The sequence below is a fragment of the Rhinopithecus bieti genome, unplaced genomic scaffold (genome assembly GCF_001698545.2).
Source record: "Rhinopithecus bieti isolate Rb0 unplaced genomic scaffold, ASM169854v2 scaffold_23460, whole genome shotgun sequence".
Taxonomy (NCBI): domain Eukaryota; kingdom Metazoa; phylum Chordata; class Mammalia; order Primates; family Cercopithecidae; genus Rhinopithecus; species Rhinopithecus bieti.
In genome coordinates, this window is record NW_016811040.1 from 29,410 (window position 1) to 52,523 (window position 23,114).

Sequence of the window (23,114 nt, forward strand, 5' to 3'; positions counted from 1 at the left end):
AAAAAAAAAAAAAAAAAAAGGATTGGATTCTCTAGTACTCTGTATTTCAGGTACAGTATAGGTTAAGTGATTTTTTTGTGAGCTGCCATGGGATTTAAGCACTCTATGTAAAGTAATTTAATTAGGTAAGTGAATTCCAAGCTCTAAGCACTAAGATTGGTAGACCAAGTTTTGAAACATAGCTAGTTTAGAATTTGGGAACTGTTTGAGTTAAACTGTGTTTTCATCTTCAGTAGTCTTGTTCTGTGAGGGTCCACAGTAATGCCATTGATAGTGTTGTTAATGAATAGAATCCGCATGCCTCCTGTTCTCCTGACTGGAAAGGGTACTTTATTTAATTCTTCTTTTCTAATCATGATTTTTGGATAATCTTATAAATCTGCCTGTTGATATTTTTTGTTTTTATTTTCCCACAATATACACAATCTGAAGATCATATTTTCATCTGTCTTGTATAGGCTTGGAATAAAGGTAAGGTATAGATTAGCTCTGGATTCAAATCAGATGGTCAGGTAAAATCTCTTTCTGGGAAACTGTGGTAAGAATGTGTAGAAAAATATTCCTGGCAACAAAGTTAGAAAAACTATCCAAAATTCCAATAAATCTATAATTTTCACTGTCCATGAAGAAGAAAAAAAATGTCAGTTGATCATATGGCATTAGTTTATGCAAGTGTCTCAGAGGAAAGTAAGTTATGGGTATTGTTTCGAGTATGTATAGGGTTGAATTTGTTTAGGAAAAAAGCCCCCTAAGGTAATGGGTGTGTGTTAGTCATTCTGTAAGAGCTCTGCATTATTACTCTGCTGGACCTGCCTGCCAGTACCCTGGCTAGCTGAAATTCAGGCACATGGAGCACCACTTATCCCCCTGAATTATGTTAGTATTAGGAAGGGGCAAATTACTTAAAGATATTGTCTAACATTTTATGAATATCATTTAGAAGTAACTGCTGATAACTTTTTCTGTCAATGAGAATTCAGTTCACAATTATAAAGAATAATATTCTTTATAATATTTATAATAAATATTATTATTTATAATTGTGAGTCTCAAGTTTTAATGTTGACTTAGATGAAAATAAAGGAGTTTTCTTGTTTGGTCATGGTGTTGGTTATGTTAACAATATATTGTTAGATGCTGTTTCCCAGTGTTTGAGACTGCTTTGCCCTGGAGAGTGCAGAAGGTGGGAGGCGGAATGGCTGCTTACTGTGGGATTTCACAAAATTATATTAGTGGTCTTCATGATCTAAAGATTCTTCTCCATCTCCCCACTTCTTTCCCATCCAGGGGATTATTCTTGCAACTCATTTTTTAAAACAGCTATTTCAGTTTGAGAAGTTATTAATTTTATTTATGATTGTCTGTTTGCAATTATTTTTATTAGGTATATTTTATTGAAATGTCAACAAAATAAGGTGATTTACACTACTCTTTGTAATTGCTAATACTTTAATTTTATTTATTTATTTTTTGAGACGAAGTCTCGCTCCGTAGCCCAGGCTGGAGTGCAGTGGTACGATCTCGGCTAACTGCAACCACCGCCTATCTGGTTCAGGTGATTCTCCTGCCTCAGCCTCCAAAGTAGCTGGGATAACAGGTGTGTGCCACTGCACCTGGCTAATGTTTGTGTTTTTAGTAGAGAGAGGGTTTCACCATGTTGGCCAGGCTGGTCTTGAACTCCCAACCTCAGGTAATCTGCCCACCTCAGCCTCCCAGAGTGCTAGGATTATGGGTATGAGCCACTGACCCTGGCCTTACTTTAAAATCTTAAACACTGGTTTTACTATATGAGCGTATCAATGGCATATTTGGGAGAGAAGTTGATATTCATATCTTAAAATGACTCCAAATTTTTGTTTTGAGTGAAATCGTATTCACTATACATAATTTATTATTTTGCATTTTCTATTCCTAACCAAATTAGGCATTTTAAAAAACTCTGAAAAATCACAGCTTTGCTTGTGGGCTCCATTGTGTGTAGATAATTAAGATCCATGGTTTGAATACCATTTAGGCTTATCAATACAAGGAAATATTACTCCTTAAACAAATAACTGTTGTAAGATTGTGTCTTTTCCATAGTTTCTTAATACATTCAAAAACATGTGCAAAGGACCAGACATGAAGAGAATGGCAGTTTTTAAAAATCAAATTGTGAAAAGGTTAGTTGTTTTTTTGTACCAAGGAGGTAAGAGTCAGGAGGAATAAACAGGAGTAAACTGTAAAGAGCATTGTAATGAATGTTAAGGACCTTTTACTTTAACTGAAGTCTAAGAAGAGTAGTTGAACACTTTTAATTAAATAAGAGTAACATTTTCCAGTTTGAGTTTTAGGAAGTACTGGCAGAAATTGAATAATGAGTTAAAGGAAGAAAAGTAAAAGTCGGAAGAACAGTTAGAATGTTACTTTATTCATGTGGGTGATAATTGACTGGATGTTGTTGTAGGGGTCAGGGACTCAGGGTTTTAAATTAAGCCACGTGTGGATAACACATAGTTTTTTTTCGTTTTTGGAGTATATTGCAATATAAATTCAGCTGTGGACATACTGGGTTTAAGGTGTGTAAGACATTGATATAGAAATGTTCAGTGAGCAGTTGATCACATACATTAGCAAACCTTGAGGAAAATCTGGATTGGGAATATAGATTTGGAATCTAGCAAACGATGATTAAATTTAGAGAAGTAGATGATATCAACAACTATATAGAATGAAATAGAAGCCGATTGGCTTTTAAGAGTTGAGCATTTTATCCATTTGATTTTTTTTTTTTTTTCTGTTTAACAACTAGTAGGCATTCCAGTGACACTGCATACCTTTTTCAGTGCATATGTATATTATTTTAGGCACATTATGGATTAAGTTGACATCTGTGAGCCACTCAGTGAACCTAATTATTATTTTTTTTTTGGAAAAGATACTGAGGTTTTTTTTGTTGTTGTTTTGTTTTGTTTTACAAGTGTTGGGGTGTAACTTGCTTGTGAATTTGGAGCCCGGCAATATCTGAAAATACATTTTCTTCTAGAGTCCTGCTTAGCTCACCTTTTCCCATTCTCTGAAGCTTGATGATATATATTTATGTTGTAGAACTTTTAAACTAAATTATTCTGTGTTATTGTATCAATATGACTTTTTTGTAGGCAACTGAATAGGGAAATAGTGTATCCATCAATGAAATGCATTATTTCTTTAAACAAACAAACAAACAAAAAAAAAAGGAAAAAAGATTTCAGTTTCATGCCATATAAAACTATTAATAAATTAACCCCACAATTTATCTAAACCCTTAACGTGCTCAAAGTGATGGTTTTGTTTTGTTTTGTTTTGTAATTTTGGAGATTGCTCCGTGTTCTGGGCTGGGGTACAGTGATGCAACCACAGCAGTCCTACTACCTCAGCCACCAAAGTGGCTAGAACTACAGGCATGCACCACCCCACCCAGCTAAGTTTTTTGTTTGTTTGTTTTTGGAGACAGGATCTCACTGTGTCACCCAGACTGGAGTATAGTGTCACGAGCATGGCTTACTATAGCCTTGACCTCCTGGGCTCAACCAGTTCTCCTGCCTCAGCCTCCCAAGTAGCTGGGACTACAAGGCATGTTCTACCACACCCAGCTAATTTTTGTATTTTCTGTAGAGTTGGGATTTTTCCATGTTTCCCAGGCTGGTCTCAAACTCCTGGTCTCAAGCAGTCTTCCCACCCCAGCCTTCAAAAGTGCTGGGATTACAGGTGTGAGCCACTTCGCCTGGCCTTGATGTCTTACACTAAAAAAGGGAGCAACATTTCTACCCTGGAAAATTTGCTCTTTGGACATTTGATGTAATTTTTATTTTTTATTTATTTATTTTTGAGATGGAGTCTCGCTCTGTCACCCAGGCTGGAGTGCAGTGGCACGATCTTGGCTCTCTGCAACCTCCGCCTCTGGGATTCAAGCAATTCTCTTGACTCAGCCTCCCGAGTAGCTGGGACTACAGGCACACACCACCACGCCCAGCTAATTTTTGTATTTTTATTAGCGTGGGGTTTCACCATATTGGCCAGGCTGGTCTTGAATTCCTGACCTCGTGATTCGCCTGCCTCAGCCTCTGAAAGTGCTGGGACCACACTTGGCCCCTGGATGTAATTTTTTAAAATCAGACTCATTTCAAATTCTGTCTTACCGTAATTTAGATTTTTGTGTCTTGACAATAATGAAAAATATTTCTTCTTTTTTTCTTTATGAGTTAGAGTCTCACTTTGTTGCCCAGGCTGAGTGCAGTGGCACAGTCTCGGCTCACTGCAACCTCCACCCCCCAGGTTCAAGTGATTCTCCTGCCTCAACCTCCCGAGTAGCTGGAACCACAGGCGTGCACTACCACACCTGACCAATGAAACATACTTCTAATGATGGTTGTTAACTGCTTTAAATAAATAATTTAATACTTTTTATGATGTTTGTATTAAATAGTTCTTTTGAGTTGCAGCTGTTATTTACACATTCTTTCCCTGTTTGCAAGCGATCATTTTAGGATCATGTTCATTTCAGTGGCTTTGCTGTAAAGGAATCACTTCGTTTCTGATTATTGCATTTGCAAAAATGATTGTTTCTTGGCTTCCTTGAACTGTGTTTTATCATTTGATACTGTGATTCAGTGTGCTCCTAAAACATTTCCGTCTGCCTGGTTTGTGATCTCTCTATTTTAGATCACTGTGCCACAGCTGCTTGGATAGCCTTCTGTCATCTATTTTCAATAGTGTCATATAGCATCCTGCATGGTTTCAAGGATGATAAATTGGCTAGACTCCAGGGCTTGCTCTGTAATCCTGCCTTGTCTGTTAATGTCAAGAGTATCTCACAGCTGATGCTGATGAAACTGCTTAAAGAAATCAGGTATGATCTTTAGCAGAGCCACATCTCATTTCCATATAGTGGGGTTAAATTCTGTTTTGATCAACTTCTTGAGGGCAAAGTCCTCAGAGTCCTACATCATGGAATGCATGATTGTGTGGTAGAGACAAAAGTCATAGTAATTTAGAAAAACCATCAGCTTCTTGTACTGGCTTCTCACAGATTGTTGCACTTGAGCGCATTACATCTATATGCTGGATGAATAGGAAGTTTTACAATAAAGGAGGACATTCCAAAAGTAGGTGACAGCTTAGCTTGACACGTAAGTGCTAGCTGCTATCATTGTCATTATTTCATTTTTATTATTATGATTGTGAGAACTGGATAAATTGGGAAGGAAAGTAAAACAGACTAAATTTTTTCAACTTATTTGATACAAAGCTAGTTCTAAAATCAAATAGAATTACGAACATTTATTAGTGTGGATCATGTCTGAGTGCTCAGGCTATTTATCTCGTTAACACAATTTCATATAAGTAGTTGTCTTTAATAATTGTAGAATGTCTTTGCCTATTTGGAATGCCGTAACAAAATACCATAAACTGGGTGGCTTATAAACAACAGAAATTTCTTTCTTACTGTTCTGGAGGCTGGGAAGTCCAAGATTGAGGCACTGGCAGATTTGGTGTCTAGTGAGAGTCCCCTTCCTTGTTTATAGAACAGCACCTTTGCCCTGGCTCCTCGCAGGGTGGAAGGAGCAACTAAGCTGCCTCAAGCTTCTTTTCTAAGGGATCCTGACCTAATTACCTCCCAAAGGCCCCGCCTCCGAATACAGTCAGCTTGGGGGTTAAGATCTCAACATATGAATTTAGCAGGGACACAAACATTCAGACCATAGCAGAAATATCCATAAAGGAATAAGAAAGATTACAGGTAGTTCAGTTCTTAAAAGGCATGAGTTTATTCTGTAGATGAATAATAAAGCTGTTTGTCTAATTGGTATTACAAAACCAGAACAATTCAGCTATTATGTTTATTTTCATGGATTTATTGAAATGTATAATGAGTTTTTAATACAAGACAAGCATATTGAAGTGAATTTTTACATATTAAGAGCCATCGTCACTTTATAGTTTGAGAGATACTACCTTTGAAAGTAAGCTAATCAGTTCATTTTGGTCAAGTATTTTGTATACTCAAGAGTAGGGAGTAGAATTTTGAATTTGAGGTAAAATGACTGTTTTCCTCTGTCGATACATATGGCTTATATTTTAGATTTTCTGGCCTTTCAGTTTTCATACATTATGACCTGTTGCCAGAACCCATATCTTCATACTTGGATCAGAAAATATAATTTCCTGTTAATAGTGGTCCCTGCTGCCTAACCTTCTGATCAGTTATGATTTACCCAAGTTGCTGAATTAGAAAGCATTTAAAGTACTTGCTATTTGAAAAGCACCTATAAAGGATTATGAAAAAGAGCTCTATTTGAGGCTAATATGTACAAAGACTTTCTGATTTCAGGGTAGGAGTTCAAAATGAAGCAAAATTTAAGACGCACATATACAGATGCTATTAGCAGTACTTGTTTCTGGGAAGACTAAATATAGTATTGCTATTCCTGATGGTTTAAATAGACTGGTTATAGATTACTGTGGGTACAGGGCAGACGTTGTAATAGAGGCTATGAGATTTTCTTTACATAAAGCACTAAGTACTATTTCTTTCTGTGTGTTTACTCTTTAGTTCTTTTCAAAAGGTGAATTGAATTAGATTTTGCTTCTGTCTCAGGTAAATCCCCCACTTTCAACCTCTGCAAATTTGCTACTCTTTTATTGTCTCTATAAAAACCAACCTTGCATGAATTGTGTCCCTTAAGTGCTGTGATTGTGATTCCCTTTTTAATCTATAAGACACAATTTTCTCATGTTTGTCTTTTCTTATCATGGCCTTTTTTAAGTGAAATAACATACCAGAAAAGATCATGATGAGGCCCAAAAATACTCTGGCAATTTTGTATACAGTTAGTCCCTGTTATCAACAGCTCATGCTTCTCTCTTTCTTTACCATCTTTAATTATTTGTATGTGTGTTTTTGCTGTTAGGTATTGTTTTAAGCACTCAGCTGTTGAAGTGTAGGTATGAAGTGCCTGACAGGCCATTGAAAATAAACGAAGATAAATTACAGTTGTAGCAGAGGTTCTAGTCCTTGTTATTCTTGATATGATACCCTCATTGTCTCTGGCAAATTCCTGTAGAACTTTAAAGTGGCTTGTCAAATTGCTTAACAGAATTAGACTTTTTCTCTAATGCTGCTAGTGGGGTCGCGTCTAGAATTGTCTTTCAATGTGATCTAAAAATAACATACTACAAAATTACACAAAAGAGACATTTGGACGAAAACAACCAAATGACTGAGAGGAATAGCCATTAAAGAGGACAAAAAACAAATTCCTGAAAAACTGAAACTTAGCTTCAAATAAATGGAATTGGGCATTATGCTGCTTTTTCCAAAACACCTGATAATTCTCAGTACCCCAAACATTTTTCAAAGAAATTAAGGTCTGTACTGCAATACCATTATTTGCAGTATTGGCTCATAATCACTTTATGGAGTAAATATTCTAAGACTATTAATAAATAAAGACTGCTTAAACAATATTTGCCTGCTTCTATAATTATATTGTAATTACATTTTATCATAGACAGTGAAATACGTAGCACCTTTTGCTGGTGGAATTCTCACGGCTGGTTTGCCTTAAAATATTGGCATTTGGGGATATTTTCTCTGCTAATTAATATTGTTTGTTCTCTTACTTCTCTGTTCATAATGAGACAGCTCTCTGTTAGACATAGAGGAGAAAAGCTATCTCACTTGAGAACTTTATGATACCTATTTACAAATGCATTTTTGTGGAAATATAATTTTAAAGAATGTCCCAAGAGGTTTTAAAGCTTTTATTAGTACCTTAAAATATATGTAGCATTTTTTTCATTTTATTGCAAAGCTACATGTTAATACTCTAATGCTAATGAAATATTTCAGATTATTTTATGCATTAGAACACAATTTCTTTGACATCAGCTTCCATTCCATTTATTTAAATAGCATTTAAAAAAAAAAAAAAGTTTGGTCTTAGTTTTATTGAAAACAATTCAGGCAGGACGCAGTGGCTCACGCCTGTAATCCCAGCACTTTAGGAGGCGAAGGCAGGCGGATCACGAGGTCAGGAGTTCAAGACCAGCTTGACCAACATGGTGAAACCCTGTCTCTACTAAAAATACAAAATTAGCTGGGCATGGTGGCGTGTGCCTGTAATCCCAGCTACTTGGGAGGCTGAGGCAGGAGAATCACTTGAACCTGGGAGGCGGAGGTTGCAGTGAGCCACGATCGTGCCACTGCACTCCAGCCTGGGCGACAAAGCAAGACTCCATCTCCAAAAACATAATTCAGCAAAAGAAGCAGTACACAAGAGGTAAAATGACTTGCCCACCCTGGTCCCACTGGTGCAGTGGCAGGGCTGGTATCAAGACGCTTACCTCCTCTGCCATCTCTACAATAATCTGTATTTTTTTGTCATAAATAAAAGTTAGAGTATCGCTTACTAGGGAGACAGATGAGATCATAGCCTCAAGCAATCCTGCAGAGAACTTCCTGGCAGAGGCTAGCTTCTTGTATTTGCTCAAGCAAGCTCTGTGAGTCCTGCTTCCTTATTGTCATGAATCTCTTTTCATGGTGCATCCCCATTCCTACATTTAATCACATACATCTCAGTCAGAGCTCTCGGGCTTTATTATGAATGGAGTTGACTGCTAGAGAGGCCCCTCTCCAAACTTTTCTCCGTACCCTATTTGCTCCCAAGACATTTCTCCAGGGGAGGACATTAGGGAAAAGGAAATCTGGAGAGAGTGAAAAGGGGTAATGCTTTCTCCAAAGTTCTCTGAAGAAACCACTGAGTCTTTGAAAATCTTCTGATGGAAGAGGTAAGAACTTTAGCTTTCATCTTCAAGGTCCTTCATCTCTATGTCCTGGGGGCTTTTGTCTTCTTTTGCCCTTTGAGCTGTGGTTCACTGGTCCTGGCTGGCTTTGAGGGGGATTTCACTTCCATAGCTGCCTTCTCTTTCTGGGCAAGTCAGATCCACTAGAGGAGTTTTCTGTGCTTCTTCCCTGATAGAGTAATGTTGGTAGGTGCACTGGATGCCCACTTCTTGAGGTGATGTGGCGAAATCGATCCTTTATCTGTCACAGCCCCAGCCACCCAGTGCCTCAGTCGCAACTCCCAGTTCAACACCTGCAGGTGCCTGAACAGCTGCTTCTTCGATTCCAGCTGGAGAAAAAGATGCAAATCAAATGGAGGCAGTTCACTGCAACCTGGAACTGCTGCACCAGGCAACCCCAGTTCTTCATTGATCTCATCTCGGGCAAGACAAGAGGCCACCCGGAGGCTTGAGGAAACAGAGTTGCGGTCCCCACACAGCCACCATTCTGGGCCGATGGATCTTTCTTCCAGGAACCTGAACTAGTATTGATGGTGGATAACAGGAAGGGAAACACGGGATAGAAGAGGGCAGTTCCCCAGCAAAGGCCCCACCCTTAAGCCTGGAAACCACGGCCCTGAGTGAGAACAGTTATCCCTGTTTTCCCTCCCAAATGTGACATTTTTGGTCCGCCTTGCCTTCCCTTATCCTGTACCCATATAAACCCCAAACCTCAGCTGGTAGAGACACAAAGCAGCTGAACATCAAGAGGAGTAGCAGCACTGATTGTCAGAGACTACAGATAGATGTGGCTTAAGTTCAGACAACGTGGCTTCAGGGAAGGATCACCTTCTTCCGTCACCATCCCCTTTCCAGCTCCCCTTTGACTGAGAGCCGCTTCCACTGCTTAATGGAATCCTCCGCGTTCATCAACTTTCAAACCTTCATGTGACCTGATCCTTCCTAGATGCTGAACAAGAACCCAGGTACCAAGAGGGCAGAGGTAAAAGGCTGTCATTCTGACTCTCCACTGAGCTGGTTAACAGCTATCTGCAGATGGCAACTGCTAAAAGAGCATCAGTTGTAACATACCCCTAGACACTGCTGTGGGGCCAGAGCCCAAAAGCACTTCTGCACGTGCTTGCCTGTGTGCTCCCCCTCCCGCAAGGGGTTTGAGCTCAGTGGTGGTCAAATAAGCAAGCCATACCCCTGTTGCAAGTCCCACGAAGGGGTCAGGGGAATTCTCCCATCTTGGTATCTTTGAAAGAAAATGAAAATATACTAAGAAGGCAAATAGAGTTGCTGGGTTATTTTTGTCATTAGTTTTGATGTCTATCTGTCTTTATTGCCCACTATTAAATTGACTTATAAACTTAACACAATTTTTGAGAGATTATGTAATATTTCCTTATACAGTCATTTTACTCATTTCTTAATGCCATTTCTTAACACTAAACAGAACTGTCTTTATTAACCCCCCAAAAAACCAACTCACTTTTTTAGTAAACATTCGACAGACACCCATTGAAATTACCTCAGATGTTTATACAAGTATTCATTTTAGTCAGCTTACTTTGAAAGCTCTTTTGTATTTTAAACTGTGTTCTTGGGTAAACCGAAGGAAATTTTCTCTCTTTGAGACACTTGAATATTTCTTATCTGAACTTTGATTTTAAAAAATGGAAAACAATACATACATTTTAGTATTACAGAGCTGAAAATTTGGTGTAAAATAACTAAAACTATACCTCGTAACTGAACTAGGTGTCTGATTCATGCTTCTCAGTTTCAAGTACTCTGAAAATACTAAGATTTTTTTCTTTTGAAATTTTTACACCTAAATTCAACGTTCTAAGCATGTTTCTTTGCCAGAGTATGAACTGGTAAAGGATAGAATGAACTGCTGAAAGAAAGGAAACAAACCCTTGGAGACTTTTGTATTCAAAAATATTTCTGCTGTTCCCCAAATTCAACTAATTAGAGATTCATTTGACTTATCACATATCTATTAAAATTCAGTTGCTCCTAGGCAGACAGAAGAATGGATCAAAATAGAATAGAATAGTTGAAAGTCTAAGAATAGACCCAAGAACAAATGGAAATTTAATATGTGAAAATGTTGGGAGATCCTACATTTTAAGGACATAAACTGCAAAGAATCTTGAACATTCTTCAGTGGTTTTATTGTTAGTAATAATAATAGTATAATTTTAAAATTTTAAGGTGTTTATGTATAAAAACAGTTGTATAAAGTATGTTATTAGAAGCCAAGATATTCAGTATAAGACAGATTACTAATATAAAATCAAAGAAATTGAGGAATAAACCCTGTAATGTCATGAACCACACCCATATAAGGCAGCAAATCTAACAGATAAATATTGTGTGTTCTGGCTGTTCCACCAACCAGCTGTTCCCACATCTCTCTCCTTCTCCTTGGCATTCCCTATACCCTGAGACACAATAATGAAATTAGGCCAGTTAATAACCCTACAGTGGCCTTTAAGTGTTCAAATCGAATGAATAGCCAGAAGCTTCTCACTTTAAAAGCTAGAAATGATGAAGCTTAGTGAGGAAGCTATGCTGAGCCAAAATGGGCCAAAAGCTCTGTCATTTTCAACAATTAGACAAGTTGTGAATACAAAGGAGAAGTTCTTGGAAGTAAATAAAACATGCCATTCCAGTGAACACATAAATAATAAGAAAGTGAAACAGCCTGGTTGCTGATATGGAGAAAGTTCTAGTGGTCTAGATAGAAGATCAAAGCAGCCACAATATTCCCTTAAGTGAAAGCCTAATCCAGAGTAGGCCTTGACTCTCTTTAATTCTGTGAAGGCTGAGAGAGGTGAGGAAGCTGCAGAAAAAAGTGGGACGCCAACAGAGGTTGGTTCGTGAGGTTTAAGGAAAAAATCAGTCTCCGCAACATAAAAGTGCAAGGTAAAGCAACAAGTGCTGATGGAAATGCTGCAGCAAATTATCCAGAAGATCTGGTTAAAAATCATTAATGAGGTTGGCTATACTAAAGGCAAGATTTTCAGTGCACATGAAACAGCCTTCTATTGGAAAAAGAGGCCATCTAGGACTTCCCTAGCTAGAGAGGAGAAGCCAGTGCCTGACTTCAAAACTTCAAAGGACAGGCTTACTCTCTTGTTAGGAGCTAATACAGATGGTGACTTTTAAGTTGAAGCCAATGCCCATTTACTGTTCCAAAAATCCCAGGGGCTTCAAGAATTATACTAAATCAACTCTACTTGTGCTCTGTAAAGCTAGGATGACAGCACATCTATTTACAGCATGGTGTACTTAATATTTTAAAGCCTCTTTTGAGACCTACTATTCAAAAACAAGATTCTGTTCAAAACATTACTGCTCATTGACAATATAAAGAGATGAATGTTGTTTTCATGCCTGCTAATACAACATGCATTCTGCAGCCCATGGATCAAGAAGTAATTTTTACTTTCAAGTCATGTTATTGAAAAAATAGCTTTTATAAGGCAGTAACTGCCATAGGCAGGGATTCCACTGATGGATCTGGGTAAAGTCAGTTGAAGACCTTGTGGAAAAGATTTACTATTCTAGATACCATTAAGGACATTAAGAATATTTGTGATTTATGGGACAAGGTCAAAATATCAACATTAATAGGTGCTTGGAATAAATTGATACCATAGTCATCTGTGGTACCCCTCATATAGATGACTTTCAAGACTTCAAGTGGAGGAAGTGACTGCACCTAAGGTGAAAGTAGCAAGAGGACTAGAATTAGAAGTGGAGCCTGAAGATGTGACTGAATTGATGCAATCTCATGGTCAAACTTGAACATATGAATTGCTTCTTATGAATAAGCAAAGAAAGTGTTCTTTTGAGATTGAATCTACTCCTGATGAAGATGCTGTGAACATTACTGAAATGACAACAAAGGATTGAAAATATTACATATTTGTAGTTGATGAGGCAGTGTTAGGGTTTGAGAGATTGACTCCAATTTGGAAAGTTCTACTGTGGGTGAAATCTTTTGTGAAGGAAGAGTCAATCAATGTTCATTGTTGTCTTATTGTAGGAAATTACCACAGCCACCTCAGCCTTCAGCAACCACCGCCCGATCAGTGAGCAGCCATCCACATCAAGGGAAGACCGTCCACCAGCAAAAGATTACAACTCACTGAAAGCTCAGATGATTATTAGCATTTTTAGCAATAAACTGTTTTTTAACTAAGGTATATACATTTTTTAGACGTAATGCTATTGCATGCATAATCGACTACAGAATAGCATAAACATAACTTTTGTATGTGCTAGGAAACCAAAAAATTCATATCATCACAGTGGTCTGGAACAGAACAGCAATATCTCTGAGGTATGCCTATATTTCTCTACTTTAAGTATCCAATGACAATTTATCAAATAACGTACAGACGTCTTGGTAAATCATTTTCTCGGCATTTTTTCAACTCAGTCTGATATCCCTTCCAAAAGCAGAAGATTAAGATCTTTTAGTGTGATTTGTTAAAAAAGTATACTTGGATGATAGTAATCAATCCTTTTTTTTAAGGGTAGGCAAAACCCATTCGTCTCTCTCTTTTTTTTAGTTCTTAAATTTTATTTAACTTTTCTATACCTGCTGACAGCAGAAATACCCATGCTTTTAACAACTAAGGCATTTGTTTGATTTGCTCTCTGTTGGCACCCTGTTTTTTCCCACAGTTCTTTAAATAATACATTGGTCCCAATGTAAATTCTTTCAATCTAATGTGCTTCCTCAACTATCATGCATAGTCAACTTTCTGAGAGCTAGACATCTCTGTGAACATAAAGAAGTAGTTGTCAAGCCAGAGGCACTTGAATGGGGGTGGCTATCTTGTTTTTAGTGAACTATGGTGGGTGTCATGGGGTCACCATGAGATTAGAGCAAGTTGAATAGCAGGAGGTTTTTGGACATGAAGTTTACCTGCATCTAATTTTGATAGGAATGGCATAGGATATGTGGAAGTGTTTGCAGTTTAAATGTTAGACATTTAGGCATCCTACCCAGTAGTTCAGGAGTAGTTCCTTTAAGTAGAGGTAGGTTAGGCTGGGCAGAGCTTTAGAATCTTGAAGACACAAAGAGGCGAACGTGAGCAACTTATGGAAAGCATCATGGAGTATGTGTCATGCATCAGAAATTATCCTCTTCTGAAATACACCAAATACTGTATCTGGCATAACAGTTTATGGAAGTCCACCAGGTTTTTGACTGTAGGATAACGAATGTTATGGTTGAAATGATAATCTACTAACCTATTTCTATCAGGTGATATAACCAGGTAAAATCAACATGGGTTGTCAGTGCTTATGTAAGACTGGGCAGGGTGCAGTGGCTCACACCTGTAATCCCAGCACTTTGGGAGGACGAGGCGGGCAGACCACGAGGTCAGGAGATGGAGACCATCCTGGCTAACACGGTAAAACCCCATCTCTACTAAAAATACAAAAAATTATTAGCCGGGCATGGTGGCGGGCGCCTGCAATCCCAGCTACTTGAGAGGCTGAGGCAGGAGAATGGTGTGAAGCCAGAAGGCGGAGCTTGCAGTGAGCCGAGATCATGCCACTACACTCCAACCTGGGCAACAGAGCAAGACTCCATCTCATTAAAAAAAAAAAAAAAGTAAATAAGACTGAAAACAGTCTTGAGAATAAATAAAAGGGCTAGGCACGGTGGCTCACGCCTGTAATCCCAGAACTTTGGGAGGCCGAGGCAGGTGGATCACCTGAGGTCAGGAGTTCAAGACCAGCCTGGGCAACATGGTGAAACCCCGTTTTACTAAAATACAAAAATTAGCTGGGCGTGGTGGTGGGTGCCTGTAATCTCAGCTACTCAGGAGGCTGAGGCAGGAGAATCACCTGAACCCGGGAGATGGAGGTTTCAGTGAGCCGGGATTGTACCATTGCACTCCAGCCTGGGCGACAAGAGCAAAACTCCGTCTCACACAAAAAAAATAATAATAAAGTATAATAGAGGTTACCAAGTGTAGGGAGTAGAGGTAAATGGAGAGTTATTGGTTAATGGGTACAGAGTTTCTGTTTGGGATGATGAAAAAGTTTTGGAAAGAGATGATCATGATGATTGTACAGCATTGTCAGCATACTTGATAACATGGAAGTATACCCTTTAAAATGGTTAGAATGGGAAGTGTTACATTATATATTTTTTACAACAACAAAAAACATAATCATTTACTCTCAATTAAAAAACAACCTGAAAATTATAAATAGAGTGCTTAGGAGACCATAGGCAAGATGCCAAAACCTAGTCCAAAGTGAGAGTGAAGCCACTGTGGGCCAGAACCATATGGCAGGGCTGTGCAGCCTTACAGCAGCAAATGCCCAACCTGCACATGGTATGATCCAAGCAAACAAGCTGTCCAAGTCACCAATATTAATACTTAATCCTGGGCATACCTAGACTGGCCTTACAGTCTGGGGCATCCAAACTTGATGTCCAGGAGTGCCTATTTATTGAAGCCAGGTTATGAAACCCAATTAATAAAGTATTTGCACCGTTGTGCATTTGGATTTTTAGTTGAGTCATTAAAATATGCTTTCCTAAAAATTTAAAATTATTTCATAGAACTTCAGGTTTTGTTTTAGTATTACCAACTATTACCAGTTTCTAGAGGTTCGCTAAAATAGCTCTTGGGGAATACGCTTTGCTCTTTGTAATCATTTTGGAAAAATAGTTCTTAGGAAAACAATTCATTATAGTTAATTTTTTACAGAATATATTTCCTGAAACTATGGAAGTTTTGTTCTCTAGCTGATATAATTGTTTTTTCCGAATGTGTACGCAGATACCAACAAGGTTCTTTTCAAACATCTCTTTCAAAAAACACTTTCTCATTTATCTCCGTAGATATTTTTCTACTTTGAACAGCCTACCTATTGAAAGGGTATGTAATACTCAGATTTGCTGTTATTATGATTTTCCAGTTGTTGTATATGAACATGACAAGAAACATCATTGTATCTTTGCTTTTGGCATTCATGCTTACCTATATGTAGACCACAATTGTAATCATTCAATTTTAATAAATAAGTAATAATGTATATATACAAGTTTATGTCTGTATATGTAATAATGGTTATATAACAACTAATACTTTTTCAATGCTTGTTGGTTTATGAAATGCTATTTGTTTTACATACATTGGAGACATTTAATACTTAATTCTATGTGGTAGGTATGTTACCACTATTTTGCAGACGATAAATCTGAATCCTTGGTTTCAGGATGGTTGTTTACTTACCCAAAGTCATACAGCCAGCCAGTAGCATTTTATCACACTTCATAGTCAGAGTTCTTATCTACATTATAAGTTAATGTTTAGGTAATTCCTAGAAATCAGCCTAAGTGGCCAGTTATATTAACTGCTACTTAAGCTATATATTTTTAAATCTTAGTTCTGTAATAATAGTAGGTTTGCAATAGATTTAGAATGTACATACAAACCATAGTTCAGGAATGTGGCCACAGTTTGCCTGTGTATTAGCACATTCACCTGTCTCAAAATTTTTATTGGGCCTCTATTATGTGCTAGATACAGGCATGATACAAAGATTTAAAAATATGGCCACTGTCACAGGAGGCTTAAAATCTCGTTATTTTCAACCTTTGTTTTAAACCGATACCTCTTTTGGATAAACAGACGAACAAAACACCATCTCCTCAATTCGAAATCTCAAAATAAATTAAATTCAGTATTTCTTACCATCTGATTTTCTTTTGTTTCCTAAGCTTACATACTGAGAGATACTTCATTAACCAAATATTCTGGGCTTCTGAAATTTGAAGAGCCAGTAGCAGTGAAACTTTGAAGAGACAGAGAAAACAGTGTCATTTCAAGGAGTTTATTCTTGAGTTTGGGTAGTGCGAGTTCAGTTAGGAAGAGTTTGGATTGTGAGGGATGTGTATATCATGTGTTAAAATAGTATATCAATAATAAATAGAATGAAAGGGTGATTTAAGACGTTATTACCCCTCCACCATTGTTCTATTATGTACCCATTGAATATAAAAATATTCCTCAGGAATACCTATTCCTCTCCAAAAATAATTGTCACAGTAATTTAATAACTGAATTTTGTTATATATCTTAATGTTCTGTTTGTGCTGGCTTGCATATATGTAAGTGAGATGGTTTATCATGTTTTAATACCCAAGTATTGGGTATTAGAGGAATTGAAAGATTATCTACGTAACAAGAGTGTATAGTTTTTAAAAAATAGAGTCTGTTATGGGTTATGCTTAGACAGATGGCAGAATGGAAAGAGCTCTTTTAAAATCAGCTTTTATAGTATGGCCTAGCGAATAATGTGTAACATTATGCTAGCACACTCAACTAATTTGTTTACTCATTCATTCAACAAATTGAGTGCCTGATATACATGAGACTGTGTAAACTGTATCTGCTTGGTGCCTGGCCCCAAGGAGATTAAAATCCAGTTGAGTTTTCTACTATTCAAGAGATAGTATTTGTAGTCTGGAAACAAATAGCTTGGGTTTGCATTCTGGCTCTTCCACTTCCTAGCTGCTTAGCCTTGGGTGAACGGTTGAACCTCTTTATCTCTCAGTTTCCTCTTATGGTTAACACACACACACACACACACACACACAAAATGGAAGAAGAGGAGGGAGGGGGATGATATTAAGAGCATCTACCTTATGGAGTTTTGTGATGTTAATTAAATAAACAAATATATGAAGAGTTTTGTAACAGAATGTTGCATAGTATAATTAGAGCAGAATATTACCTAGTTAATTAAATAAACAACTGTATGAAGAAGTTTTAGAGCAGAATATTGCCCAGTAAAACGTTGGAGACAGATGCTTAGAAAAACTGCACGTTAAGAGGTTCTGAGCTTGGTCCAGAAGGGTCAGGAATGACTTTTCTTGAGATGTGATATGGGTCTGAGAAGTGAAAGATGAATAATATTGACAGATTGAGAAGAGAGAGGAGTAGAGTAAGAAAATCCCAGGCTGAGAACAGCAAGTTTGAAGGCCAGGAAGGGGCAATTCAGAGTGGCTGAGGACAAATATAGGCCACAACTGTTCAGTGAGGGTGCAGCAGAAGTGGTGATGGAGGCCAAATCTTGCAGAGCCTTGGGAAGCCTGTGAAGGATGGTTGTCTTAAAAGCAAGAAAGTGACACGGTCAGATTCTCATTTTACAGAGATCCCTCTACATGCATTCTGCAAAATGTATGTGGGGATCACAACCAGATGGCTGTTGAAGGTAAAAGATCATAGCTTGGAGTAAGGTGGGAAACAGATAGTAGTGGATACATCACATTATATTTAGAGGATAAAATAGACATGACTTAATGATTTATTGAATTTGAAGTATGAGGGAGAGGAAATGTCCATGAAGACTCCCAAAGTATCAAGTAGGTGACAAATAGATTGCAGATTAAGTCAAGAAAGTGGAAGGGATGTCCTAAGAAGAGATTCAAGATATATGAGAGTTTGCTGATGAGAAGTTTTAGAGCAGTGATTCTCAAGATGTGGTCCCTGGACCAGCAGCATCAGTATCACCTGGATACTTGTTAGACGTGTAAATTATCAGGTCCTGCCCTGGATTTATTGAGTCAGAAACCCTGGGTGTGAAACCCTGGGTGTGATGTCTCCCTAATCTGTGGTTTAACAAGTTTTGCAGGTGATTTGAATGCACATAAAGTTTGCAAACCACCGTTTTAGAGGCACAGTGGAAAAGTTGAGGAAGAGGGACAAATGAATGTTAGAGTCAAGCCAAGGACTTAATTTTATGGGATGATAATGCTGTCACATAGGGGTCAGCAACTATAGCCAGTGGGCCACATCTGGCCGACCACTTCTTTTGGACAGTCCGCAAACTAAAGATGGTTTTTACAGGTTTTTTTAATCGTTAAAAAAAATCAAATGACTATTTTATGACAAATGAAAATGACATGAAATTTACATTTCAATATTCATAAAATTGTATTGGGACACATTTGCACTTAGTTACATATTGCCTACATCTACTTTTTTACTACAATGCAAGAGTTGAATAGTTGTGACAAAAAGTTACACAAGGCTGAAAATTCTTACTATCTAGCCCTTTATAGAAAAAATTTGCTAACACCTGCCTTAGAGCATTACTGTATTTGTTGGCTGATGAAAACAGAAAAAAGCAGCATGGGAAGTTTAATACTCTGGTCTATAGGCAGAGGATGGGCTCTGTGCATAATGAACAGATGTCTAAGCTTGCTTGGTTTGGAAAGATGTGTACAAACAACATGGTCCTTGTTTTCTGCCATATGGGGGCCTGCAGTCCCAGAACACGCAATTTTGCCTTAGGTAGTAATTTACCTGGTGTTTTTTGTAACAAGTTTTGGAGAAATAGTTTTTATGAAAATGGTTCAATATTTATTTCATACAGTGATGTTTTATTAACAGTGTTGAATGTATGTTGTGTAAAATATTCTATATTTTACTAAATTGTGTAAATGGTCTGCTGAGATCCTCAAGTGTGTTCACCATGAGTATGACTTTACAGTTTGCTGGGTAACATTCAGCCCTATCATGGGAAAAAAGTGAACTTGGAAATTCTTGCTTTTGGTAATGGTGGATGAGCTTGTTATAGACCACACTTCCTGCCAAGAACAACTAGAAAAACTGAGCAAAACAAAATCTGTTTGATGGCAGTGAGGACTTGAGGTATCAGGATTCTAGAGAAGGAAGTACAGAGGGAGAGACACAACTCAGTCTCTACCCTTAATCTTAATCCTCAGTCATTCACTAATTCTCGGCAGTAGCTAAGAATCTGAGCAGAACTCTGGTACTGTTCTGGGACCAGAGGTTAAAAATTGGAATTCAGAGATTGCTAAGAAGGAGTGGTCCAGGTAAACACCCAGGTTTTCATTTGAGATCCCCAAAAGTTAGAACAGCACTCAGAAAGTGTTCTACCTTTGAATACCCAGCTTTCAGTCCTCTCAATTCTTGGTTGGAATAAGGTGATCTGCCAGAGCATTACTTTGATTTTGCTATTGTTACACCAGCCTCTAAATCAGCAAAGCTATTGAGCCGAATAATTAAGTCCTCTATGTGGACTCTAGGAATAATAAGCCATTGGAGAAGAAAAACCCTTCTCTTCTGAAATAACAGAACAGGAAGAGAAAGATCATTTTCTACTTCCTGCATCATGGAGGTTTAAAGGTGGGAAGCCCATAAGAAGCCTGAGACTTGTTCAGAAGGAGGAGCTGCTCTTTGTTTAGATGACGTGTTGAGAACCACCTTTATCTCTCACAGCTTCCACCTTAAGATGTGTTTAGAACTACCTTCATCCCTCACAGCTTTCCTCTTAAAAAGCAGCCAAACAACAGAAAATCCATCCAGGTCTGGATTCTAGTAAAGTCATTTCCTGATACCAACTAGGTCCCTTTGAGGTGGAGTTTCAGCACCTAAAAATCCCCTGCTTTGCAGTGAAGGGTAAGATGAGAGAGACAGGCAATTGTAATCATTCTGTTTTTTCCTTTTTGTTCCAGGGTAGTTACATGTACTTAATTTGTTTGAAATATACAAGTAGATTATGGAACATTAATATAAGCTGTCTATGAGTTACTCAATCTATCCGAGAAGCGTTCAATAGTAGTCACTGTGTATTTGGGTGAATTAGAGTATACTTGACTTCTCTAGTAGACTTTTGAGCTGAGTTCATCTTTCTGGTTTGTTGAATCATCACCCTGATTCTCTATCTAATTCATATTTTGGAAGTCATACCTCTTTTTTTTGTTAGTTTTTAAGGGTGAATCCAGAATCTTCTTTAATTTCTAGTACTAACAAAGGCATAGTCTCAAGCTTTCTGTTTACTGCATTCTGAACTGCAAAACCAGGAAGGAGAATCTGGGTATAAGTGCTGTCTGTTCTGTCAGCTCACATGCTTCATAGCATAAGCAGGTGTGTGATGATTATTTCAGAGCAAAAGGGAAGACTTACTGAGTAAAATTTGTATAGATGTATTCAATTTCATTATAGCTTCACTAAATATACAAGTGAATATAATGAAATGGAATTTCATGCAACCCAATTAAATTAGCTTCTTTACCACCATATTAATTATGCTAATTTTGTTGCTAAATTTGGAATATTTTCTTACATTGTTATTTTAACAACAAATGTGTCTTCAAATTAATCATCACTTCTGGATTTTGAAGAATAGTTCTTTTGATTATTGTGCTCTTTAAGACTTTTTAATGCATTTCCTGTATTTAGTCATTTCACAAATTAGTATAATGTCTATAATTATAATAGTTTCTTCTAGTACACGGCAGAACTTAATTTTGCCTGTGAATTTATAAACATTTCCAGAAGATAGAATATCTTAAGAATGAATTTAAAATTTGGAATTTGGGCCAGGATCAAACTTCTCAACCTCATAGTTTCAAGCATTTATCTCATATATATATATAGCATTTTATTTTAAATATATAATAAAAAATTGTGTGTATGTATATGTATATATGTATGCATATGCATACACATATGTGTATGTATATATGCGTACATACATGTATACATACACATACATGTATATATACACACACACATATAAACGCATAGACACACACACACATACACACACACACAGATAAAATTTCCAAACAGGCTTTACTAAGCCCCCTGAGGTCTCATGACACAGTACAAAATCATGATTTAGTAGAAAGAGCATGGTCGTAGGAATCCAGTAGATCAGTAGACCTGAGTTAGAGTCCCAAATCTACCATTTTCTATCTGTATGGCCTCAGGCAAGTTACTTAACCTTTTTGTGTCTCTGTTTCTTTATAAAATGGAGATAATAATAGTAACTTCTTCATAGGAATAAAGAACATAGTACAGGGATAAATAACATAAAATACAACAACGTTTGACTCATAGTGAGCACTCAATAAATGTTATTCTTCTTGACAACAATAAAAATATGATTTTTATTGCTTCATCCCTGCTGTAGCCAAGCATTGTGCAGGATGGAGGGGATGTGGTAACAAACCAATGTGGATGGACAAGTGGGAGCTAGAAAGGTGAACAACAGAGCGTGATACCTGCTTTAAGTAGAGACTTGTGCAACATGCTGGCTCTTGTGAGAAGTGGCTAACTCTCATTACATCATTTCCTCTTGCTGACGCTTTTCCAGTGTATGATTATGCCCATTTACAGATCCAGAGAGGGTAATGATTGAAACACCAGTCCTCAGACCCCTAATCTTGTCATATATGATCATGCTACAGTTCTATAGTGAATGAATGCTAGGTAAAATAAATAGCTTTTTGAGCACTTACTAAGCATTTAAAGTATTTTCTCACTTTTTGTGGGAGAATACAGAGGAATTGGAAGACCTAGTTGTCATCAAGAAGCTTACAGATATGGAATGGCTAAATAAAAAAGTAAATTCAGATTGTATGACAAGGTAGTGACTACAGATAACTACTAATAAGTAATTACTGGTAGACTTTTGAAAAAATTGTGAACAATAACACTTAGAAAAATGGAGATAAATAAATGTATAGCATAATGAGTTATTATAAAGTGAACATTCCATTCACTGCCACCCAGGTTGTAAAATAGGACATTGCCAGCTTCCCCACCAGAAGTCTCCCACATTCCCTTTCCCAGTCATAACCACTTCTTTTCTCCCAAAGGTAACCACTGTTTGTTATAATCACTTCCTGGCTTTTCTTTATAGTTTTACCATCTCAGTACATGGGATCATGTACCATCTACATTTTGGTGTTTGGCTTCTTTGTTGGCCATTAAGTTTTTAAGATTTATCCATGTTGTAGGAAACTGTAATTTGTTCATTTTCTTTGAAGTAGTATCCATTTATAAGTATAGCACATTTATCTGTTTCACTCTTCATGAACACTTTAATATAATGTTTTTTTTAAGCTCCTGACTCCAGGAGATGCCTGTTACTTTTTTCATTCTCAGACATTGTTACTTTCATTCATTTGAAGACATCACACATACCTATTTCCTTGTGTAGAGTGAAAACTAATTTCTCTCTAATTCTTTCTAGAATGATAAATACTATTATTTTTCTCCTCGGTCTGTTATACAGCCACTTCTTACATTGTTGATTTCTGTTGTTCAGTTGAGCTCTAAAGAAACTTGGGCCAGGCGAGGTGGCTCATGCCTATAATTCCAGCACTTTGGGAGGCCGAGGCTGGTGGATCACCTGAGGTCAGGAGTTCAGGAAGGAAGGAAGGAAGGAGGGAGGGAGAGAAGGAAGGAATGGAGGGAGGGAGGGAGGGAGGGAGG